We start from the raw sequence: 26,903 nt of genomic DNA on the forward strand, positions 1-26,903 counted from the left end.
AGTTCAGCCACATCTCTAAGAGGCAGAAGGCACAGCTGCCATGTAACTGGACGACAAAGAGGAGGCTATGTTGACCCATTTATCATGGACTAAGAGACAACACACAGTCATTTACATATGTTTGGAGCAAAGAGATAGATGATGAAAGGCAAGTCCCCTTGCTTAGGGATGCCCTGGCATTTATCAGATGAAAGGAAGCAGAATGACACACATTTGACCTGGTTTTCATCTTCCCTCTCTGAGAAACAAATCAATAAGCTTGAAACTCAACATTACACATAAGAGGAAGTGAAGGTAAGTAATAGCCCCCAAATAACAGCTTCCAGACAAACTGGTGAGAGAGTGAACAGAACAGATTCTAGGGGTAAAAGGAACCACAGGCAATATCCTAAGCATAGCCAGCCCAAGAAACATCTGAATGACCAGGGACAGAAACTATGAATGGATGGAGGCAACGTGGAGCCAGCATCTAGGAGCAGAAAGAGGAGGTAGATTCTGAAAATCATCCCTAAATAAGCAAGAAGGGGCATCTTTCTGAAGCCCAGGCACTTGTAGGGAGGAGCAGTGATTAAGACACTAGTAAGTCCAGTCCTAGGTTCCACCTCCTTTTAGGGGGGAATCGGAGTGTTGGGGTGGAACCCAGGGCCTCGTGCATGCTAGGCAAGTCCTCTACCACTGAGCTATATCCCCAGCCCTGGGTCCCACCTTCACTTGACTTGGGGCCTTATACTCAGATATTCATCATTCATTCAACAGACAGAATTGAATTCTAGCTTGTACCAGGCATTGTTCTAGAAAATAGGAGAACACAGTGAACAAACCAGTTGCAGTCCCTGCACTCCAGGAGCTTATGTTATAGAAGGATAAGACTCCAAAAAGAGGAAACTACTAAGCAAGAAATTTAGCAAGGAAACCTTAGATAGTGAGAAGTCTTAGAACAAAGATAAAAAGAACAAGGGAGCAGAGACTGGGTCTGAGAGGCAGGTATTCAGCCGACATCAAGAAGCCAAGACCAGGAAACCTTTTTGCAAAGGTGACCTGTATTGTCCTGAATGACAAGGGTCCAGGCATGTGACAATCTAGGCACACGGGATTAAAGCTGGAACCTGCAATGGTGTATTGGGGCAAAAAAAAAAAAAAAAAGCCAGTGTGGACAAGCTTCATAAGTGAGAGATGAGGGATTAAACCAAGCAGAGACACAGAAGGGAGCAGAAGTTAATGATGACTGTGCATTCTTCACCCAAAAGTTTGGAGAAGGCTAGAAGGAAGCAGGAAAAAATGAGGGGCAAAGAGAAAACAGGGTCCTCTTCCTGCCCTTTAAGGGTTCCTGCCCTTTAAGGGTCCATGGTGACTGCAGTCACCATGCCTTGGGCCACTGGGCAGCAGAGACGGAGCCACATGAGAAGACCTCTCTGGGATGTTGATGGGGTCATTTTCAAGGTGGCTTTATGTTCCTCCAGGGCCCACCGTCCCCCTATGACTCCATTTCAGAGGTGTCCTGCCTCTGCTGTAATTTAACAGAGCCAAAGGAGATAAATTGCCAAGTGGGAGAAGCAGAACTGCCCACTTCTGCGAGGCGTGCAGGGTTTCCCTCATCCCACTCTCTCTGCAGTCAGCTTTGCTTTGCTCAGGGCCCAGGCCAGGCCGACGTTCTGGGGAGCTGTGATGAATGAGCCCGTTCTCTTCAGAGATGTTGTATTTTCTAATCGGTTAAGAGCAAGATTCCAAGATGCTGTTGGTGTACCTGGAAGCCAGTTCTGCAACATTTAATCACTTTATCTTGAGGGCAGAGAGGGCAAGAAAGTTTGGGCTTGGGTTTTGCTTTTTGGGTTTTTTCCCAATTGAAACTCATAAAGACCAAGGGTAATAGAAGGGAATAAACCAAATAAGTGAAGGCAGAGAAGGAAATGGCAGGCTGTCCTCAACAGATTCTAATCCCCTGTGTCCCCATAGCCTGGAGTCCAAGGCTCTCTGGGAGGGTGAGATCTTTCTGGCAAGTGCCTGTGGCAAGCCTCTGACCAAATCATCAGTGGGAGAGAAAGCAGAAGCCCAGAGAGAAACATGGTGGTCAGCTTTCCCCACGCAGACTGGAGAATGGAAATTTTTTTATTAGGAAACATGATTTGCATCCTAAAGACCACTGTCACTCCAATTTCCCCATAGTCGAGACTGGCTGGGGCATAAGAAAAAACCTATTTTGTGAGTAGCACAGCAACTTATAGACTGTTTGCAGAATAGCTGTCTGCCCCTCCAACAGAAAATATTTTTGTTTACTTTTAAAGGTTATGAACTATCCAGCAAGCAGTTCACTAGTGCCCTTTAAAGTAATCCCTTCAGGATTTCCTTGGTGATGTGTCTATACATTCAGCTCATAGATTTCACACTCAGCACAATTAAAAACCATTTCATTTTTGAAACAGGCATTTAAAAAATAAGTTTGTAATTGCAGGTCTGAAACTCTCTGGCTTCTAACTCTTTCTTCCATTAAAGCAATTATTTTTATAATGAAGTAGGCCTGTGACCTATTCCACAGAAGAATGTGTGAAAAACACACAGTATACATTCAGTAAATGTTAGTTCTCTTCCTTCCCTGTACCTCTGACCTTTATGGAGAATTTTAAATTACCCTAAAGGCATTAAAACCACGAGGATTATAGTGACGCTTCTAGATTTGGTAGGTAAAATGAAGACTTCAGAGCCAACCAGACCTGGTAAAGTCTTGGTTCCTATTCCTAGTAGCAGAAGGATTTGAGCAAAGTTAATACACCTTGCCAGACATTGGTTTTCTCACATGTAGGGTAGAAGAAGCAATAATATCTAGAAGAATTTGGTCAAGACCAAGAAAAATACACATGTGCATCCCACACAGGCCAAGGAAGTTACCTACTAAATGGCAGCCATTGTTATCTCTCAGTGCCTGGAGGTACGTCCTGCCCTACTAAGATGGAAGTTCTGGTGAGCCCTGAGTCATCATTACTCTCTTATTCTCTAGAAGGGAATTTTCCAATTTCTAATCTTTGGAAACCCATCCTGGGCCCAAAAGAAGCTTTCTCTTTTGAAAGCAAATGCACGCACTGGGGATTTGTAATTATATAATTTATAATTTACAATGGATCAGTTGATACTGTCATTTATTCATAGGGTCACTGGTCATGAGGCCATATGTGTGATTTATCTCCAAATCTAGCTGAGAGCCTCAAGAGTAATATGTTTCACCATCTCAGGCAAGCAGGGGCAGTCCCTTCTCCACAAGTGTCCCTTTCCTCTCAAAGCCCAGAAGTCAATGTCAGATCTCCAGAGAATTCTAAACTTCCACAGTGAGCCAATGTGAGATCAGAAAGTGACCTTCCTCTCTGAGCCTATGTCTTATCCTCTGTAAAATGACTGTATTCTCATGATTCTGTTCAAGGAGCAGTGACATATGCACAGCACATGGTAGGCGTTAGATGAGAAGAAGCAGGTGACAGCTGATAGGACAGGGGAAGATGAGGGAAAGGAGGAAGAGAAGCTATCAGTGTTGTTTCAGGACTGATTTCTGACAAAACTGTAGGAGACATTTGGTCTCTGTTCTCAGAATTCCCCACTCTCCCCAGCAGGGTCCCCCAGCTCTGTCCCTTATGATGGGTGGTGGGTTCTGCCCACTCCTCACTCTTGTCAGAACACAAGGGCATTTCCTGAGTAGGCTTTGCATGAACAGGACCATCCCTGGGAGAAAAACATCAAGATGGGCTTCTCAGGGTGACTGAGGTTATGTTTACCACTAGGTAGATATTTGTTGGGACAATTACATAGGCTTGAAGAACAAAGCTGCTGCCCCTTTCAATGACTGCAAGCCTGCCTCTAAAGATATTTTTTGTTTCAGATAAGGCCAGCTGAAGAATCTTCAAGGAGCCAACTAAAATTTCAGGGTCCCTTAAAATTTTGCAGAAAATAGAAAGGGAAGGAACACTGCCAAACTCATTCTATGAAGCCAGCATTACACTCATCCCCAAACTGGACAAAGGCATGAAAAAAAAAAAGAGAGAGAGAATTACAGCCAACATTCTACCAAATTGGGAAAAACTGAAACCATTTCCTCCAAAGTGAGGAATAAGACGAGGGTGTCCATTCTCTCCACTCTTATTCAATGTAGCCTTGGAATTCCTAGCCAGAGCAATAAGACTGGAAAAAGAAATAAATGGAAACAAACAGGAAAAGAACAAGTCAAACTATACCTATTTGCAGATGACATGATCTTATATCTAAAAGACCCTAAATACTCCACCCAAAAAAACCCTAGATACCATAAACAGCTTTAGCAAAGTAGCAGGAGGCAAAATCAATGTACAAAAATCAGTAGCCTTTCTATACACCAATGAACAGATTGAGAAGAATATAGGAAAACAATTCCATTTACAATAGCCTCAAAAAAATTACATACCTACTAATAAACTTAACAAAGGATGTGAAAGACCTCTATAAGGAAAACTATAAACCACTGAAGAAAGAAATCAAAGAAGACTACAGAAGATGGAAAGACCTCCCATGCTCATGGATTGGTAGAAACAACATAGTGAAAATGGCTATACTACCAAAAGTAATCTACATGTTCATTGAAATTCCTATCAAAAGCCCAATGACATTCATCACAGAGATTGGAAGTTCATTTGGAAGCACAAAAGACTACAAATAGCCAAAGTAATACTGAGCAAAAAAAGCAACACTGGAGGTATCACAATACCCAACTTCAAGCTATACTACAGAGACATAGCAATAAAAGCAGCATGGTACTGACACAAAAACTGTATGAAGACCAATGGGACATAATAGAAGACCCAGATATGAATCCATGCAGCTACACTAACCTAATTTTTGACAAAGTCACTAAAATATATGATGGAGAAAAGACAGCCTCTTCAGCAAATGTTGCTGAGAAAACTGGATGTCTGCCTGAAGAAAACTGAAGGTAAATCCATGTTTGCCACCCTGTATAAGTATCAACTCAAAATGGATTAAAGAGTTAATATCAGACTTAAATTTTGAACCTAATGCAGGAAAGAACAGGGAAATACAGTGGAAGCAATAGGAATAGGCAATGACTTCCTCAGTAGAACTCAAGCAGTTCAGCAACTGAGAGAAAGGATGGACAAAAGGGACTACATGCAATTAAAAAGCTTCTGCATAACAAAAGAAACAGTTTCTAAACTGAAGGGGCCACCCACAGAATGGGAGAAAATCTTTGCCATCTCACAATGGATTAATAACCAGAATATACAGGGAGCTCAAAAACCTAAACTCCCAAAAAATCAATGACCCAATGAAAAAATGTGCAAATGAATTGAACAGAGCTTTTTCAAGGGAAGAAGTTCAAATAGTTAAAAAACACAGGAAAAAAATGCCCACCATCCCTGGCCATAAAGGAAATGCAAATCAAAAACACATTAAGGTTCCACCTCACTCCTGTTAGAACAGCTACCAAAAGAACACAAACAACAGCAATTGTTGGCGAGGATATGGGGGAAAAGGAACCCCATACACTGCTGGTGGGAATGTAAACTAGTACAACCACTATGGAAAAAGTATGGGGGCTCCTCAAATAACTAAAAATAGATCTGTCATATGATCCAGCAATCCCACTTCTTGGGATATATCGGAAGGAATGTGACTCAGGTTACTTCAGAGGCACCTGCACACCTATGTTTATTGCAGCACTATTCACAATAGCTAAACTATGGAAACAGCCAAGATGCCCCACTACTGACGAATGGATTAAGAAAATTGGTATTATATACAATGGAACTTTATTCAGCCACGAAGAAGAATGAAATTTTGTCATTTGCAAATAAATGGTGGAACTGGAGAGCATCATCTTAACTGAATTTAGCCAGGTTCAGAAGGCCAAAAGCCATGTGTTTCCTCTCATATGTGGAATATAGACCTAATGCAAATATAGCAATATTATGAAAAACAGGTCACACTAAGGGGAGGTCACATACAAGATGAGTAAGGTAAAAGAAGGAAACTAAGGTGAATGTGGTTGGTGTACTCTCTATACAAGCATGAATATAGAATTTTTAAACGGGTTGAAACTAACATAAAAAAGGAACTAAGGTAGAATTAAGAAATTGAGGAGATGAATCAATTGAGGCTACAGTACTTATAGACATGGAAATGTCACAAGAAAACTCCCTGTGTAGCTATCTTAAACATTTCTTTCTTTTTTCTTCTACAAAATCAGAGAACAGGAGGGCCTAACAGTTCCTGCCCAAGGTGGGAGGGGTTGGTAACAGTGAGGGGAGGTGGCAGGGAAAGGGTGGAGGGGGTGAATGTAGTGGAAATACCATGTACTCATGTATGAAAATGGAAAAATGAGAACTGTTGAAACTATTCCAGGAATGGGGGTGGGGGGCGGTAAAGGAGAATGATGGAGGGGGTGAATTCAAGTATGACATATTTGATACATTGTAAGAACTTTTGTAAATGCCACAATGTACCCCCACCCAGTACAACAATTTTTAAAAAACAGGAAAAAAATTAAAAACACAATAAAATTTCAGGGTTATCCTGTCCCACCCCATTTAGGTGACTTCAAGTAAACTTGGCTTGTTATAATACTAAATTCTCTGCCCAGAAATGTTCCTGTCCCCCATTTTTTAAACCTGTAATGCACAAAGAAGCATGATATCAAACTGAGCACACTCTACATGTGATGATGAGTTTTTCCATATGAATATGTATGAATTTCCCCCCATAACAGCCCCTTGCTTTGTTTGCTCTGGGAGATGCTGCTTTGAGAACTACCCCCAGGGTGCTCCTTACTTGCTGGGGATCAGTAGTCTGTCTCCCCTCTTCCTCCCATCTTTGCACTCCCCTCTTGCACCCATCAAGGAGCCAACCCAGTGTGTTGTCTGTCTCCCTGCAGGTAGAGGTTCCTCCTCTTGCTGGGGAGCTCTTCCTTCATTCAGTCACTCACCAAGTGCAGGCTGAGTAGCTGTAGTGTGCCCAGAGAACCACTCACGCCATCTAACAGGACAGACATTCCAGCCATGGGTGACTCAGTACCCTTCTCTCCCTGGGGCTGAGCCTGAGCCTCCAAGTCAGACAGATGTGAATGTAAACCCTGACTCTGTCCACTGTTAGGTCCTTGTCGCCAGCCAGCGCATGGGGTGTGAAAGATTTCACAAAGGCAGGAGTTGCAGCAGAAGCAGTTTTATTTCCTTTCCAGTGTAGAAAAGCGCCAGATGCCACAGTCAGCGTCCATGCTGTAGAATAACACATGCGAAGTTTTAAGGGCTTTTTTGAGGCAGGGGTTGTAGGAACGTGGGTGGGGGATGGAATGGGCAGTCATCGGTTCCTTTGTGAGCTAGTAGGGGGGTATCCTGATTAGACTCCGGGGGTGTAGTTTGGCCCAGAGACATGTCTTCTGGGTACTATGGCTTTGAGGCAGGATGGATCAGGGAAAATGAGGCATGAGAAACAGCAGCCAGGAATTCAGAGATAAACTGTATTAATAAACGGCTTGACTAAAAGTATGGAGGCACTATATTCTTTGCTTTAAACTTCACACTCCCCCAACAAGGTGCAATATTTACTAAAAAGTTGGGCGCTGGTAATCCTAGCTACTCAGGAGGCAGAGATTAGGAAGATCGCAGTTCAAAGCCAGCCTGAGCAAATAGTTCAGGACCCTATCTCGAAAAAAAAAAAAAGTACAAAACAGGCCTGGAGGAGTGGCTCAAGTGGTACAAGCACCTGCCTAGCAAGCATGAGGTCCTGAGCCAAAAAAAAACATTTACTAAAAAAGAAAACATGGTGGGGTGGAGGTGAGGGATAACAGCTCTCTCCCTCTGACCTTGCCTACTTGTCCAAAAATAATTAGTGCATGGTGAGAACTGAGCAAGGATATCTTAAAGACACTTATCCCAGAAGAAAAAACCCTTGGGAAAATGGCTCCTCTGAGCACAAAAAGGTCTACAAAGGAAAACACTTGTCACAAGGATGGACACCTATCTGGAAGGGAGCATCTGGCAGGACCCATCCTTTTTTAAAGGGATGCTTGAACATCTATGTCACAGTGACCCAAATTTAATGAGCAAGTCAACCTTGAAATCTTTGGGCCCAATTGCTAAAACAGCAACAGCAAAAGAAACTAATTGCTCCAGGTGTCAGAACAAAGGGGAGCACTTTTCCTAAAGTAAATCAAGCCAAATTCCCAGTCTACTTTTCACTATAAATACCCTTGATGTCGAGCACTCATTGCACCTGTTATCAGATGTGCCCACGCCCATGACTGGGATGTGTACTGTTTCTACCTTTCCTTTGCTTTTCTAATCAATTTTCTTAGCTTCTACCTTGATGTGTCCTAAAATTCTTTTTTGTGACAACATCACAAACTCAGTACCCAAGGGCCAGGTGCCTGCCTTTTGAAGAACTCCTCTCTGGAGCGTCGCCAGTTCCAGTAACAGTTTCTCAGAAGAAACTGTTCTTCTGGTCTGAAAAATATAAGCAAGTTAGCTACAAAATGGAGTTGCTGAGGCCTGTGTGTCAAGCCTCTACATCAGGCCTATGTTTTACACCCATGAGAACTCTTTGGGCCTCCTTTTTTTGCTTAACAGGATGATGTTCAGATCCATCTCTCAAGAGTTGCTGTGAGATTTCTCAGTATTCTAGTTTATTCTACAGCGTTGCCTCACCTCCATCAACCATCCACAGGCACAACTCTGGCCCTCCTAGCCAGTCAGCCCACCTTGAACAAAGCAGGCAAATGCTGCCCAACTGCTGGCATCTCAGTCATGGCCTGCTCTTCCTCCACCGACTTCATTCTCTGCTTTGCAGCCTCTTTTCCAAATGGCCTCAGCTCTGCCCTTCACAGTCTCTTGGCTGCAGGCTGAGGCTGTCCCTCACATGTGAGGTGTGACTGACCCACCCATCTTTCCCTGCTGGGACTCTCAGGACCTTCAGAAATAGTGTCTGTTCCCCGAGTCTCTGGGCTAGTCTCATTGGAGTCTTTGAGGCCTGTGTTCTGCCAGGTCCACTCTAGTCCTCTGCAGACAGGAATCATTCCTTGCTGAAGGCCTATGCTTTCCAAGCCAAGCCTTGAGTGTGGACCTACTGTCTCCATGCATTTGGTTCCCCAGCCAAAGGGAGCAATGTGCTTCACAGGACAGAGTAATTTCAGAGGCAGAGAAGAGCATGCACACCCCAAAACTTCTCCCTTCCTTGTTCACTGGTGCCTGAAATTACTTCAACAGAAAACAGCATGCTTTATTCCACAATTAGAAATAAGCCTTTAAAGGTAGATTTCTCTGGCTGAGCAAACACAATGATCACACTCATGCTGAATTATAAATCAAGTATTCTCAAAGAAATGGAGGAGGGTCATGATCTCCAGAGCGTGAGGACTGAGGGTGTGTATAGTAGTTACAAAACACACTCAACAGCACAATCATGGCTCGGCCTTCAGGGGCGCAAGTGGCAGCACACGTTAAATGTTAACTGCGTGTATGCCTTTAGCCAACCATTCTCTTCTGAACCCCTCCCTGGAGACACCCTTGCATATATACAGAAAGAGCATATGCCAGAATGTTCCATGAGTCACAGTTTGTAACAATAGAAATGAATCCATTTACATGCTCATTAGGAGGGATCTGGGTTAATAACCTGTGGTGTTGCTATACTGTGGAATACTAGGTAGCCGTTAAAAAGAAAAATGAGATAAATCTAGCTGTACTGACATGAAAGAACTTCAAGATATTTTCTAAGTGAAGAAAAGAAAGCTTTAAAACAATGCATAAAGATAATCAAGCCCACCACTGGTGGCTCACACCTGTAATCCTAGCTACTCCGGAGGCAGAGATCAGGAAGAGTAGGGTTCAGAGCCAGCCCAGGCAAATAGTTCACAAGACCCTATCTCAAAAATACTCAACACAAAAAAGGGTTGGCGAGTGCTCAACTGGTAGAGCACCTGCCTGGAAAGCATGAGACCCTGAATCCACAGATAACTGCGTCAATAAATACATAAGAGAAAGATCTGGAAAGATACATGCCAGAGACAGGAGTGGAACTCTCTTTGAGTATCTTAGAATTGGAGGTGATACTTCTAAGTATTCAAATACATTAGCTTTATCTGAATTTTATTTGCAATGATAATGTATTCACTAAATACTTGCTTAATTTAAAATATTTTAGTAGTATTAAATAATCTTATATTTGGGAAGAACCCTCTTTGTCTTCACAACACAAATTATAATTTTAAAGCTAGCCAAAAATCTTTTTAGGCAGTGGGTCATGGGCTAAAAACTTTGACAAACACTACAATTATAGCAATGTAACAGGAATAATATTTTCAAATTTTTAATTTTCCCCTTCGCCTTTCTGAATATATCATCTACCTCCTAGCCAATCAGAGGTATTTGCTCTTTCACATGCAAAGGAAAATAATGAAGAAATTAATAGTCTGCTTCTGACACTGCACTTGGGTTTGGAAAGATGGGGCTGGTTAGTGATCTAGCTCCTTTAGCTCTGACCTCATGTACAAAACAAAGCCTGGGGCATCATCACATGGAGTCTCCCCAGCCCCACCAATGGGGAAGACAGTCCTCCAGCATGTGACAGACAGCTCCTAGAGGTTCTGCTGTATGGAAGAAGAAACAGAATCAAATTATACCTTTTCCTAGCCTGAAAGATTGGAGAAAGGAGGAGAGGCAAAAGCAAAGCCTGGCTCTAAGATGAGGTGTGCAACCATCATTGGGGGAGGCCATATTTAAGGGGCTGTGTACAATGCCTATATACAGATCTGGATGCTGTCCTGTAATGACCAGAGGCTTCAGGATCCTAAGAACACCCTTCCCAGGACCTGGGCCCTTCCTGCAATGCAAGTCCCCTCTTAGCTCACCCCAATTGTCTAAATCAATTTAGGCTTCCATAAAAAAAAAAAAAACACCATTATCTGGTTGGCTTATAAACAACACAAATTTCTCAGTTGTAGAGGCAAAGTAGTCCAAGATCAAAGCAGATTCAGTGTCTGGTGAGGGCCTTTTTCCTAGTTCATAGACAGCATTTCCTTGATGTGTCTTCACAAGGTGAGAAGAGCAGGAGACCTCTCTGGAACTTCTTTTATAAGGACATTAATCCTATTCATAAGGACTCCAAATCATGACTTAATGACCTTCTGGAAGCTGAATCCCTATATAATCACATTAGGGATTAGGACCGTAACCTATGAATTTAGGGGAAACACAATCACTCAGGCCATACCAGTGGCCACCTTAGAGGTAGGCCAAAACTTGAGAAAAGTGAGATGCAGAGAATTGTATTCAAAGAGATGGAGCAAAGAGCTGGGTGTAACCAGTGCTGGTGAGATGAAGATGGAACCCTCACACACTGCTAGTGGGCTTGTAAGATGTTGCAACTACTTTGGAGAACAATTTTACAGTTTCTCAAATATTAAATAAGGAGTTTCTGCATGGGCACCAGTGGCTCACACCTGTAATCCTAGCTACTCAGGAGGCAGAGATCAGGAGATCACGGTTTGAAGTTAGCGCCAGGCAAATAGTTCTCAAGACCCTATCTCTAAAAAACCATTCACAAAACAAGGCTGGCAGAGTGGCTTAAGTGGTACAGCACCTGCCTAGCAAGCATGAGGCCCTGAGTTCAAATCCCAGTATGGCCAAAAAAAAAATGGATTTTCTGTATGACAAAACAATTCTATTCCTAGATATGTACCCAAGAGAAATAAAAACATAGAGTCACAGGAAAGCTCAAAAATGAATGTTTATAGAAGAGTTATCCATTATCAACAAAACGTGGAAACCATCCAAATATCCATCAATTAAGTAAAATGTGATATGTATTGTCATACAGTGGAATATTATCTGACCATAATGAAGTGCTGATACATACTACAATATGAAATTCACATTGAAAACATGATTCTAAGTGGAAGAAGCCAGTCATATATTGTACGATTCCATTTTCATGAAATGTCTGAAGAGGCAACTCTGTAGACAGAAAGTAGATTTATGGCTGCCAAGGGTTTGGGGGGAGAAGGGTGGGCAGAAATGAGGAGTGACTGCTAATAGGTAGAGGGGCTTGGGGGGATAATGAAATGTTTCAAAATCAATGATGGTTGCACAACTTGGTAAAGATCCTAAAAGCCAGTGAAGTATTCACTCTAAAAGAATGAGTAGCATGATATCCAAATTGTGTCTCCATGAAAGTCAGAAATGGAAAAAGAACTATAGGAAAGGGAGAACAAAGGGTCACACTATTTTGGGGATCAAGTTAGTTGAGGAAAACCTGACAGCCTTGGCATTGTGGCCTCCACCCTCACAGTTAGCCGTTCATCAAGCCATGACATAGGAGTCATTTGTCATGGTTCTGAGGCACAGATTGGGATGTCTCGTCCTCAAAAAGTCTGGAGGGCAGAAGTTGCTATACTGTGGCAGAGCAGGCCACCAACATCCACTCCTCAAAAAAGATGTGTTTTTCACCTTCACTGTGACAGTAGTTTCTGTGCAGGATGAAGCTTTGTTTCTTTGTGGAAATGGTACCCTAAAAATTCCCAAAGCAAGAGCTGGTAAGACAATAAAGACAGAATGGAAAGGTTTAATAAAATGTGTGGATGCACCATATGCATGTTGTTTAACAGTAAGTAACCCTCTATAAGGAACAGTAAAGATCTCAGAACATAAGTACCCCAAATGACAAGAGTATACTTTAATGCGAATAATCAAGAGAAGCAGAAACTGGGAGTCAGGTGCACAGAGAACTAGAAAAACAATTGAATAAGAAAAACATGTTCCCTGATCCTCCCCAAGGCCTGTCCCCAGCACCACTGCAGACATGGTGGGACATGTGAAATCGGGTCACCCCATCATCCAGGCACCTGCAGCATAAAATGTAACAAAAGAACCAAAAACTTGAAAATTCAAATGGGAATACAAGAGAGAAATAGGACTTCAGGAGAGCATAGAAGAGATGCCACTGTACAGGACATGATTAATTGCCAATGACTTCAGTGGCTGGAGGATCTCAGAGGCAGGAGAGGTCATTTCAGGGCAGGCTGAGGGCCACACAGAGAGGAGATCCAATTTGATCAAGACAAATGCAGGGGCTTTAAGAACACTGGCCTGGAAACATTTTGCCATTTGATATTGTTTAATTGACCCTCCTCCCCTTCCCATCAGATATTCAGTTTCTTCTCATGGATCCTGCAATGTGTTTTATAGTCTGGACTCCGTAATCACCTCTTGAAATGGAGGGGAACAGATGTGGAGGGGAGGGACTTGTATTGGTTATAGCACTGTCTCTATCAGAGCTTCTGCTACCTCCCCATCACCATCCATCACCTCCATGCTGCCGTGGCCAAGATAACATCCTTCTGACATCCCAGTGCTCGCCCCATTCCTAGTGACTTGAATCAAAACAACTTACAATGCTATTCATCAGTCTTTATAAGATTAGCAAAACCTAATCTCTTTGCATGATTCCTTCAAGCCAGTGCAATAAGAATTGCAAGAGGGCCTTAGAGAAAGCAGGACAGTTGTCTTAGTGCTTGGCTGAGCAGCCAGGCTCAACATTCCTGGAGAAAGGCCACTCCCATGACATGGGGACTTTGGCTTGCTCTGAGGCAGCCTATTGCGGAAACATGCAGGGAGGCAAAAGGAAAGGAATTAACTATGTGCCAAGCTTCTTGCTGGACTCCTCGCAGACTCTTCTAATCTTCATGATAAGCCTGCAAGTTAAACAAAATTATCCACACAGTACTAGCTGTAGAAACAGATTTACAACTGATAAAACGGTTTGCACAAATTCACACGGCAAATAAGTATTGAGGTGGGTTAAGACCCCAGGTCTGTCAGATCCTTAAAACTACCTTCTTTTTGTTTTCTTACATTGCCCTGAATCTGCAGCCAGCAAACCTCATCTTCTGACTCTGCTGAAGAAATCAATACATGTGCCATTATTACGCCATCAGTATTATTGTTCTTGGCCAGAGGCTGTGCCATGGACTCCACCTGTGTTATTGTTAAACTTTAAAAAAGAAACTTGTCAGGGAATTTTACCTCCATGCAAACTAAGGGTTATATTAGTGAGGTTGGGTTAGGCTCTGTTGCAGTAACATAAAACCTCCAAATTTCACTGGCTTTTCAAAATCACCGTTCCCTCCTCACTCACGCCAATGTCCAACACAGGTCACTAGGGGCTTCACGCTCTGCTCACACAAGGACCCAGGTTGATGGAGGCTTCATCATCTTTTCTTCACCTGGAACCCTGGCTTTCTCATCATCGAGACAGGAAAAGTCAAGCACAGTTTGTTCTCATCTACTCTCTAATGTCTCAGCACAGAACTGATTCCCTCTGTTACAAGGAAAGTCTGTGGTGGTCCATTTTCGAGGCAAGGCATTTAACCCTAACCATCTGCTTGCATGTCAGCTGTGGATGTTGTGGGGAGGGAGGGGGACAACTGGTCCGTGAACTTAAATTGGAAAATGGGAGGGGTAAATCATGACAAAAGAGGAAATGGGTAAAAACTGCATATGTGCCAGAAACTACATATCACAGGGAGAGCTTCCTGCCACAAGGAGAGGCAGATAACACGTCTAAAATCTGACCAGTCCCAAGAGAGGCATATTTTAAAGTAACCCAATAGGAATTAGGCTATGTCCGGGAAGAGAATGCAAACCCCACAACTCGGCTAATGAGGAACTGGGGGAAGGACCTGCCTGTCTATGCCTGCTTTAGTAGACACCCGGTCTTGCAGGTCCACCATTAAATTCTCACTTCTGTGCACTTCACCTGCCTCCAAGTTCATTCTTTGAGTTTGGACAGGTGAGCATATTTCTCACACTATTTAAATGCAGGGAAGTAGATGGCGACATGTCCAAGAACACATATGGATATTTGATGGCAATGTCTACCACAATTCCCAATTAGGTTTAGAACAGTGTGCTAAGCCTCAGAGCTGAGCCTTGAAATTGAATTGTTCCTCTCTCTAAGGTTCCTGTGTCATTGTAGGATCCAGAAGAGTAATTCCTCTAAACTCATCAGATTTGCTGATCCATCTGTTTTAGAATTTAGTGCCAACAGGAACACCCAGGCTTGCAGGAAACTACAAACGTCCTTAGGACTTCAATCATGAGCTTCCACGGTATCCCAGGGACCTCTCAAAATCTCTAGCACGGTGTCCTCCCCTTTGTAGGTTCATCCCAGACTCTGTGGACCTGCATTTATTTCTGGTGTATGTTGCTTCTATAGTCAAAAATGTTTACGCTGCCTGTCTCTTAGTTTGTGTGTTTATATATCATCACATTCTATACTGTTGCATAACAAAATATGCACAGAAAATATTTTAAAAATAAACATGGGAAAATAACATAAAGTCAAAGAAAATATATACAAAAGTGCATACACTCTGTAAGTCCAGGGTACTTTCCCTCCGAAATTCCTTAAAGTAATAAGAAATGAATTAGTTTTTTGCAGTACTAGGGTTTGAACTCAAGGCCTACACCTTGAGCTACTTTCACCAGCCCTATTTTTTTTTCTTTCTTTTATTATTCATATGTGCATACAAGGCTTGGGTCATTTCTCCCCCCTGCCCCCACCCCCTCCCTTACCACCCACTCCGCACCCTCCCTCTCCCCCCAACCCCTCAATACCCAGCAGAAACTATTTTGTCCTTATTTCTAATTTTGTTGTAGAGAGAGTATAAGCAATAATAGGAAGGAACAAGGGTTTTTGCTGGTTGAGATAAGGATAACTATCCAGGGCATTGACTCACATTGATTTCCTGTGCGTGGGTGTTACCTTCTAGGTTAATTCTTTTTGATCTAACCTTTTCTGTAGTTCCTGTTCCCCTTTTCCTATTGGCCTCAGTTGCTTTAAGGTATCTGCTTTAGTTTCTCTGCGTTAAGGGCAACAAATGCTAGCTAATTTTTTAGGTGTCTTACCTATCCTCACCCCTCCCTTGTGTGCTCTCGCTTTTATCATGTGCTCATAGTCCAATCCCATTGTTGTGTTTGCCCTTGATCTAATGTCCACATATGAGGGAGAACGTACGATTTTTGGTCTTTTGAGCCAGGCTAACCTTACTCAGAATGATGTTCTCCAATTCCATCCATTTACCAGTGAATGATAACATTTCGTTCTTCTTCATGGCTGCATAAAATTCCATTATGTATAGATACCACATTTTCTTAATCCATTCGTCAGTGCTGGGGCATCTTGGCTGTTTCCATAACTTGGCTATTGTGAATAGTGCCGCAATAAACATGGGTGTGCAGGTGCCTCTGGAGTAACCTGTGTCACAGTCTTTTGGGTATATCCCCAAGAGTGGTATTGCTGGATCAAATGGTAGATCGATGTCTAGCTTTTTAAGTAGCCTCCAAATTTTTTTCCAGAGTGGTTGTACTAGTCTACATTTCAACCAACAGCGTAAGAGGGTTCCTTTTTCCCCGCATCCTCGCCAACACCTGTTGTTGGTGGTATTGCTGATGATGGCTCTTCTAACAGGGGTGAGGTGGAATCTTAGCGTGGTTTTAATTTGCATTTCCTTTATTGCTTGAGATGGTGAGCATTTTTTCATGTGTTTTTTGGCCATATGAATTTCTTCTTTTGAGAAAGTTCGGTTTAGTTCACTTGCCCATTTCTTTATTGGTTCATTAGTTTTGGGAGAATTTAGTTTTTTAAGTTCCCTATACATTCTGGTTATCAGTCCTTTGTCTGATGTATAGTTGGCAAATATTTTCTCCCACTCTGTGGGTGTTCTCTTCAGTTTAGAGACCATTTCTTTTGATGAACAGAAGCTTTTTAGCTTTATGAGGTCCCATTTATCTATGCTATCTCTTAGTTGCTGTGCTACTGGGGTTTCATTGAGAAAGTTCTTACCTATACCTACTAACTCCAGAGTATTTCCTACTCTTTCCTGTATCAACTTTAGAGTTTGGGGTCTGATATTAAGATCCTTGATCCATTTTGAGTTAATCTTGGTATAGGGTGATATACATGGATCTAGTTTCAGTTTTTTGCAGACTGCTAACCAGTTTTCCCAGCAGTTTTTGTTGAAGAGGCTGCTATTTCTCCATCGTATACTTTTAGCTCCTTTGTCAAAGACAAGTTGGTTCTAGTTGTGTGGCTTCATATCTGGATCCTCTATTCTGTTCCACTGGTCTTCATGTCTGTTTTTGTGCCAGTACCATGCTGTTTTTATTGTTATTGCTTTGTAATATAGTTTGAAGTCAGGTATTGTGATACCTCCAGCATTGTTCTTTTGACTGAGTATTGCCTTGGCTATTCGTGGCCTCTTGTGTTTCCATATAAATTTCACAGTAGATTTTTCAATGTCTTTAATGAATGTCATTGGAGTTTTGATGGGAATTGCATTAAACATGTAGATTACTTTGGGGAGTATCGACATTTTTACTATGTTGATTCTACCAATCCATGAGCATGGGAGATCTCTCCACTTTCTATAGTCTTCCTCAATCTCTTTCTTCAGAAGTGTATAGTTTTCCTTGTAGAGGTCTTTCACATCTTTTGTTAGGTTGACACCTAGGTATTTGACTTTTTTTGAGGCTATTGTAAATGGAATTGTTTTCATACATTCTTTTTCAGTTTGCTCATTGTTAGTGTATAGAAATGCTAATGATTTTTCTATGTTGATTTTATATCCTGCTACCTTGCTATAGCTATTGATGATGTCTAGAAGCTTCTGAGTAGAGTTTTTTTGGGTCTTTAAGGTATAGGATCATGTCGTCTGCAAATAGGGATATTTTGACAGTTTCTTTACCTATTTGTATTCCTTTTATTCCTTCTTCTTGCCTAATTGCTCTGGCTAGGAATTCCAGTACTATGTTGAATAGGAGTGGAGATAGTGGGCATCCTTGTCTGGTTCCTGATTTTAGAGGGAATGATTTTAATTTTTCTCCATCAAGTATAATGCTGGCTGTAGGTTTGTCATATATAGCTTTTATAATGTTGAGGAACTTTCCTTCTATTCCTAGTTTTCTTAGAGCTTTTATCATGAAATGATGTTGGATCTTATCAAAGGCTTTTTCTGCATCTATTGAGATGATCAAGTGGTTTTTGTCTTTGCTTCTGTTAATGTGGTTTATTACGTTTATTGATTTTCGTATGTTGAACCACCCCTGCATCCCTGGGATGAAGCCTACTTGGTCATGGTGAATAATCTTTTTGATGTGTTGCTGAATTCGGTTTGCCATTGTTTTATTGAGGATTTTTGCATCAATGTTCATTAAGGAGATTGGCCTATAATTCTCCTTTTTGGAGGTGTCTTTGCCTGGTTTTGGGATAAGTGTAATACTGGCTTCATAAAATGTGTTTGGCAGTTTTCCTTCCCTTTCTATTTCATGGAACAGTTTAAGGAGGGTTGGTATCAGTTCTTCTTTAAAGGTCTGATGGAATTCAGCAGAGAATCCATCAGGTCCTGGACTTTTCTTTTTGGGGAGACTCTTGATTGCTGCTTCAATTTCATTTTGTGTTATAGGTCTATTCAGGTGATTAATTTCCTCTTGGTTCAGTTTTGGATGATCATATGTATCTAGAAATCTGTCCATTTCTTTTAGATTTTCAAATTTATTTGAATATAGGTTCTCAAAGTAGTCTCTGATGATTTCCTGGACTTCCATGGTGTTTGTTGTTATCTCCCCTTTTGCATTCCTGATTCTACTAATTTGGGTTTTTTCTCTCCTCATTTTAGTCAGGTTTGCCAGGGGTCTATCGATCTTGTTTATTTTTTCAAAGAACCAACTTTTTGTTTCATTAATTCTTTGTATGGTTTTTTTGGTTTTTATTTCGTTGATTTCAGCTCCTATTTTTATTATTTCTCTCCTTCTATTTGTTTTGGGATTTGCTTGTTCTTGTTTTTCTAGGAGTTTGAGATGTATCATTAGGTCATTGATTTGGGATCTTTCAATCTTTTTAATATATGCACTCATGGCTATAAACTTTCCTCTCAGGACTGCCTTAGCTGTGTCCCATAGGTTCCGGTAGGTTGTGTTTTCATTTTCATTGACTTCCAGGAACTTTTTAATTTCCTCTTTTATTTCATCGATGATCCTTCTTCATTAAGTAATGAGTTATTTAGTTTCCAGCTGTTTGCATGTTTTTTGTCTTTACTTTTGTTGTTGAGTTCTACTTTTACTGCATTGTGATCAGATAGTATGCATGGTATTATTTCTATTTTCTTATATTTGCTGAGGCTTGCTTTGTGCCCTAGGATATGATCTATTTTGGAGAAGGTTCCATGGGCTGCTGAGAAGAATGTATATTGTGTAGAAGTTGGATGAAATGTTCTGTAGACATCTACTAGGTCCATTTGATCTATTGCGTATTTTAGATCTTGGATTTCTTTATTGATTTTTTGTTTGGATGACCTATCTATTGATGATAATGGGGTGTTAAAGTCTCCCACAACCACTGTGTTGGCGTTTATATATGTTTTTAGGTCTTTCAGGGTATGTTTGGTGAAATTGGGTGCGTTGACATTGGGTGCATACAGATTGATGATTATTATTTCCTTTTGGTCTATTTCCCCTTTTATTAGTATGGAATGTCCTTCTTTATCTCGTTTGATCAATGTAGGTTTGAAGTCTACTTTGTCAGAGATAAGTATTGCTACTCCTGCTTGTTTTTGGGGGCCATTGGCTTGGTAAATCTTCTTCCAGCCTTTCATCCTAAGCCTATGCTTATTTCTGTTGGTGAGATGGGTCTCCTGTAAGCAACAAATTGTTGGATCTTCCTTTTTAATCCATTTCGTCAAGCGGTGCCTTTTGATGGGTGAATTAAGTCTGTTAACATTAAGCATTAGTACTGATAGGTATGTGGTGATTCCTGCCATTTAGTTGTCTTAGTTGTTTGAAGGTTTGATTGTGTGTTCCTAACTTGATGTTACTCTCTAATGTCTTGCTTTTTCTTTTCCTGTGGTTTGGTGCTGCCTGTCTTTTCATGGTTAAGTTGGGTTTCACTTTCTGTGTGCAGAATCCCTTGCAGAATCTTTTGTAGTGGTGGCTTTGTGCTCACATATTGTTTTAGTTTCTGCTTATCATGGAAGACTTTTATTGCTCCATCTATTTTGAATGATAGCTTTGCTGAGTAGAGTATCCTGTGGTTGAAGTTATTTTTATTCAATGCCCAGAAGATCTCACCCCATGCTCTTCTTGCTTTTAATGTTTCTGTTGAGAAGTCTGCTGTGATTTTGATGGGTTTACCTTTGTATGTTACTTGTTTTTTCTCTCTTACAGCCTTCAATATTCTTTCCTTAGTTTCTGAACTTGTTGTTTTAATGATGATATGTCATGGAGTAGTTCTATTTTGATCTAGTCTGTTTGGTGTCCTGGAGGCCTCTTGCATCTGTATGGGAATATCTTTCTGTAGATTTGGGAAATTTTCCTTTATTATTTTGTTGAATATATTACGCATTCCCTTCGCTTGCACCTCTTCTCCTTCTTCGATGCCCATGATTCTCAAGTTTGGTCTTTTGATGGACTCAGTGAGTTCTTGCATTTTCTTTTCACAGGTCTTGAGTTGTTTAATTAATAGTTCTTCGGTTTTTCCTTTAATTACCATTTCATCTTCAAGTTCTGAGATTCTGTCTTCTGTTTGTTCTATTCTGCTGGATTGGCCTTCCGTTTTGTTTTGCAGTTCTGTTTCGTTCTTTTTTCTGAGGTTTTTCATATCCTGGCTGTTTTCCTCTTTAATGTTGTCTATTTTTGACCTGAGTTCATTTATCCGTTTATTCATTGTGTTCTCTCTTTCACTTTGGTGTTTATACAGTGCTTCTATGGTTTCCCTTATTTCTTCTTTTGCTTTTTCAAATTCTCTATTTTTGTTGTCTTGGAATTTCCTGAGTGTCTCCTGTACATTTTGGTTGACCCTATCCAGTATCATCTCTATAAAATTCTCATTGAGTACTTGTAGTATGTCTTCTTTTAAATTATTCTTGTGGGCTTCACTGGGTCCTTTCGTATAGTTTATCTTCATTTTGTTGGAGTCTGGATCTGAGTTTCTGTTCTCTTCATTCCCCTCTGGTTCCTGTACTAATTTTTTGCTGTGGGGAAACTGGCTTCCCTGTTTTTTCTGTCTTCCCATCATTGTCTTTGGTGTTGTTACTGTCCCTGTACTGTGTGTAATTAAGTATTTTCTAGCTTGTAATAATAACAGTGGTAATATTTAGAATGGAAGGGTGAGCTGAGATGGAAAGCAAGAAGTTAGAAAAGGGGAAAACAAATACACAGACAAGAGGGAGAAAGCAGAACAAGGTTTCAGATAAGAAGATTTCAAAGGTATAAACAGGGAGCATTAATGTAGTAATTGACAGTAAGCTGAACAGACATTACAGAGACAGAGAGAGGATTGAAAATCAAAGATAAAAAAAATAAAAAATAAGTAAATGAAAGAAATATCTATATATAAAAATGAATTAAAATAAAATGGAAAATAGAAAATTAAAAAAAAAAAACCAAAAAACCTCCAAGTTTATATGCAATGCAGTTTCAGTCTTAATAATTTGGGTGTCCGACTCAGTCTCCAGTACTGGAGATGGTGCCTCAGATGTTGTTCTGCAGTTGTCTCATCAAAGGGGACGCATAAAGTAGAACAAAACTACACACACACACGCACACACACACACAAAAAAAAAAAAGCCCCACCAAGTGTCCCAAGTTCAAATGCAATACAGTTTCAGTAAGTTTTTCAGCTTGCAGGTGTAATTCGGTTGTTCTCTCATCAAAGGTAGGGAGAAAAAGAAAAAAAAAGAGTCTGGAGACAGTTCTGTGGATGGCTATCTGCAACTGTGGCTTGCCTGCCTGCTGCTCTCAGCCTGCTGTAGCTGGAGGCATTATTTATGCAGATCTCTGGAGTGAGCTTAGCACTCACCTGGTCCCACAGGCTTTGTTTGTTCAGAGTTCTCCTGTGCGGGAGCCTCTGCTACAGTCTTTCCCCTTTCCAAGCACTGGGAAAGGTGACACTGCACCCATGTTCTCAGGCCTGCGTGTTTATTTACAGTTCATGTGGGAGATGGGTCTTCCCCCCTCTCCTGTGCCATTTTCCTCCCACCGCCACTTTCACAAGCTTTCCTGCTCCTGGTTACTGGGCAGTGCTGCTGCTCCTGCCGGCCGCCATGTTTATTTACAGTTCACGTAGGAAGTGGGTCTTCCCTCCTCTCCTGTGGAGTTTTCCTCCCTCCGCCACTCTCACAAGCTTTCCTGCTCCTGGTTGTTGAGCGCGCGCCCCTGATCCCGCCGGAGCCTCTCCGGCCCACCTGGCTTGCTTATTTACAGTCCCGGGAAGGATTCCCTTCCCCTAGTCTTCAGCGCTCAGGGCGCCCCACCCTCTTTCCAGCGTGTCTTAATTGTTCTTATTGCTTATTACTCAGTTTCCCTTTTTTTCCCCAGGTGGAGGTCAGTCTGTCCAGGGGGCTATGCTGCTCTGGCCCAGGCTTGTCTGTGGGAGTACCGTGGTACCGTGAAGCTCACCTGGTCCATGTCTTCCCAAGCCATCTGGGCGCCAGCCACTGGCAGCCCGGGGGCCCTCCTTGTTTCTCCGTTTAACGTGAGGTGGAGATTCTTTGTGCCGGCTGGAGATGTGGAGGGGTCAAAGTTATGCCTTTTCTCAGTGATTATGCCTGCAAAGTGTGTCTCTGGTGTCTCTCCAAGATTTCATTATAGAAGGCTCGCTTTCTGCTTCCTACCTCTAGCCGCCATCTTGGAATCTTCTCACCAGCCCTATTTTTGTGATGGTTTTTTTTCGTGTTAGGGTCTCATGAACTGTTTGTCCAGGCTGGCTTTGAACAGTGATCCTCTTGATCTCTGCCTCCTGAGTAGCTAGGATTACAGGCGTGAGCCACCAGCACCTGGCTAAGAAATGAACTTTTGAAGACATAAATCCACAAAGACAAGACACGGATCCAAATTTTTCCAACTGGAAGGCAGACAGGTGAGTAGGAACTGATTTAGAGAATTCAAGGATGCTGAGTCCTTAATAGAGAGAGCAGAAATTATCCTGCATAATTTCCAAAAGATTCAGGAGTTAGAGGTGTCTAATACCTATGGAAGGTGTAGTAAAGTTGGACTAAAAATAGAAGGATTGGTAAAAAGCTTACATAAAAGCAAATAAGCAGATCCTCTCTCCAACTCCAACAACCCTGCACAAGCAGAAACTTGGAGTCTTATTCTCCAAAGAGAATAAAACCAGGGTGACCAGGCAGAATCCAAGGTAGAGAAACTATTTCCTTAAAAAGTGGTGAATTTTACAAATACAGTTCTGTGGCTCACAGAGAGCTATCAGGTAAAAATACTCTAAGCCAGAGATTGGAAAAAAAAAGATCTTCTTTGAGGAAAAGACCCAAAGATGTTGACATCAGAGACTTCCCAATGGAATAGCCCAGCCAGATCAGTCTGTGTCAAATATGATTCTCAGTGTCCTCAGTTCATCAGTTGTTATAATTTCAATATGAAATGTCCTCCACAGAACTTATGTGTTAAAGCCTAGGATTCCAGCTGATGGTGTTAACAGAAAAATACCTCAGTTCTTGCATCTGGCAAGAGATGAATTCAAGCAAGACACAAGACACAAAAATGTAGTAAAAGTAATAATAAAGTATATTAGGAAAGGAATTTAGTATAACAGGACAAAAGTGGAAAGAAATGGAACAAAAGGGAAAAACCTTTACTACACCCTGTTCAGAAGATGGGAGTAAAGACTCAAAATAGTGGCCCCATCTCTTAGTCTTACACTTTCAGAGAGCTGGAAGAATACACAGGGTCAAAGATAATGGATCAGGGTAGCCAAGATGGGTGCTAACACAGGGAGGTATATCATCCAGGCCCACCCAAATCTAGGGACAAAGGTGTGTTTAGAACTTTCATCTGCTAGATGTGATATCCTCCACCCATAAAAAATTGTCTAGGAGCTTGTTAACATCTCAAAAAGAGACAGGCAGATTCAGATAGCCCTGGAATGCAGATAGCTTTATTCTTGTAACTTAAACATCTAAAAGGAGACAGGAGAAGGTGGGCTAGCTGTTCTGGCCTTTTAGGCTTTACTTCCTTGTTCCAACATTTGAGTTGGCCCTTTAAATACTTATTAAAATAATAAAATTTTTCTGTCTCCTCATCTATCTACCCTGCATCATCCAGCATTCATGGCTAATTGCTACCTAACAATGGCACTATTTTGGGAGATTCAGGAAACTTTAGGAGATGGGGCATAAAGGAATTAGACCACTGGAGGTATATTCTTGGAGGCTGTATCTTGTCCCAATTCATTCTCTCTCTCTCTCTCTCTCTCTCTCTCTCTCTCTCTCTCTCTCTCTCTCTCTCTCTCTCTCTCTCTCCCCTTCCTGTCTGCCATGAAGTGAGTAGTCTCTGTCAGGTGCTTCCACCGCCATGATGCTCTGCCTCACCATGGGCCCAAAAACAATGGAGCCCGACACAATGGACTGAGTACTCTGAGAGACAAAATAAATATTTCCTCCTTTTGAGTTGTTTTGTCTGGCATTTGGTCACAGTCACAATAAAACTGACTAATATATCAATTGTGAGTGAACTGTGAAGATCACCAGACATCCAATATGAGCATCATATACCACAAAGAGTAAAGCAAATCGGAAGGAGCAAAGACGATGCAAGAGAAGATAACACCAACACCAACTGTCATTAGAAATCCTCAGATTAATACGATATCACATCCATGAAATAAGAAAATTTAATTTTTTCACTCAGGACATTTTTTTAAAGCTCTTAAAATTAAAAATATGGAAGCAGGTATAAGAAATGTAATAAGTTTGGGATATGAAGTTGAGGAAATATTCCAGAGAGAGTTAAAAGCTAGAGAATAAGAGATATAAAGAGTTAGGATGTTAAAATAGCCATGTGTCAACTAATGAGGAAACCAAAATAACACTACTATGGTTCAATGGTAAATCAAAAAGCAGATATATAAACAGACACCGGGGAATGCTGAAATGAATGGGTCAATAAATGCAAAATTGGTTTCTATGGGAAAGGAGAAAATCTATTTTCACATGCACCAGACACAATTTATTTGCATCTGTATGGAAAAAATTTCTTTGCATTGCTATTCGGTTTCCTGCAATTTACAGAATTGTAGAATAGCCCGAAGACAATGAAAGGTGGTGGCCTTATAGAATCAAATAACCCCAAAGTGTACACTAAACAGGCCCTGCAAAACTCTTTAACCTGACAGAGCTAAAAGATAAAACTAGAGGACCATTCTCAGAAATTCAACATCTAAATTCAAAAAAGAATGGAGAGTAGGGAGAAAAATCATCAAAGAATAATTCTAGAAAATGTCCAAGAACTAAAGGATTCAATGAGTTCATCTTTTATACACTTATCAAACCATTAACTTGAAATGTTCATATTTGTAAATTCAAGTTAAGTCTGAATAATATTGTTTTTTAAAGGAGGGCTCAAATAATACCTATCATAATAGATGAACAAGACTCACACACAGATACTTTATTATAAAATTTTAAATCTCTGGCTTCAAAGAGAAGATCCTACAAACTTTCATGGAATACAAATTTTACCCAAAAAAGAATTGAAGGGGGGGCATAGCATGAGATTGAATAATGGGCACCAAAATGCAGTACACAGGAGGAATAAGCTCTAACATCTCTAAGCACGGTGGCGTGAAGATAGTTCAAGACAATTTGTTATATGTTGTATAAAGAACTAGAAAGGAGAAACCTAAAGTTTTCCAACACAAACAAATGATGAACTCTTAAAGGGAATGGAAATGCTAATTCATCTGATGTGATCATTGTATGGATGTATACATATATCTAATTATCACACTGTACCCCCATAAATATGTGTTATATTATATGTCTATACACATTAGCATGTACTCAAAATGCCAGTTAAGTCAGTAAATTCAAATAGATTGAATAAACATTCTTATGAGCTAAAAATATTTTAAAAAGTCAAATTGTTCTAACCTTTTTAAAGGGTGGAAAATAATAAATCAATGCTTCATAATTATGAAAAAATCCTTTTTAAAGTTCTATACTCAGCCGAACTCTCATAAACACACACAAAGTTTTCCCTTAAAAAAAAAAACTGTACCTGCCTTTTCCATTTCTCAGGAAGCTGCTAGGACCTGAATTCCATCAAACTACACAAGTTCCCATAAAGAAAAGAAAAGAAAAGCCTTGGGCTTCCACACAGGAAAGAGTTACAGTGATTCTCTGGATAACAGGGCAGGGAAACTTCACAATCATCTGTGCACTGGGTGCAAAGGGTGACCAGTCCATATTGGAGCAAATCGGCAGTGCCTGAGGGATGGGGCTTCCAGAACACAAAAATGATAGGATGGAGGATTCATCTGAATATCTTGCAAAGAAATTAAGATCACTGGCCAAGAGTTTAGTGATTGCAAACAAACCAGAAGCAAGGTATTTCCTAACTCCAAGAGAAAATAAAAAGTAATATAGGAAAGTAAATATAATTTTAGTGTACTACTTGCTCAAGTATAAGTATCTTTATAGTTTCATAATAATGCAAATAAAATAATGACTATAATCAAACTTCTAGTGTAACTAGATTGGAAAACTGGAGGATACAGAAGGATATATGTGTTTAGGGAGAGGCATAAAGATCAAATCCTTTCCTCATTTCTGCAAAGGAAGTCAATAGATACTTTGAAAGTTGTTAAAATCCAGAAGTAGCAATAGAGGGCTAGAGGTATGGCTCAAGTGGCAGAGCACCTGCCTTACAAGTATAAGGCTTTGAGTTCAAACCCCAGTACCTCCAGAAAAACAGAAAGAAAGAAAGAAGTAGCAATAAAAACATATTATGTCATTTGCATTAAAAGAATTGGCTAAATAAAGAAGAATGAAATTATGTTGTTTGCAAGTAAATGGATAGAACTGGAGATCATGTTAA

This window comes from Castor canadensis, chromosome 4 (genome assembly GCF_047511655.1).
Source record: "Castor canadensis chromosome 4, mCasCan1.hap1v2, whole genome shotgun sequence".
NCBI classification, from domain to species: domain Eukaryota; kingdom Metazoa; phylum Chordata; class Mammalia; order Rodentia; family Castoridae; genus Castor; species Castor canadensis.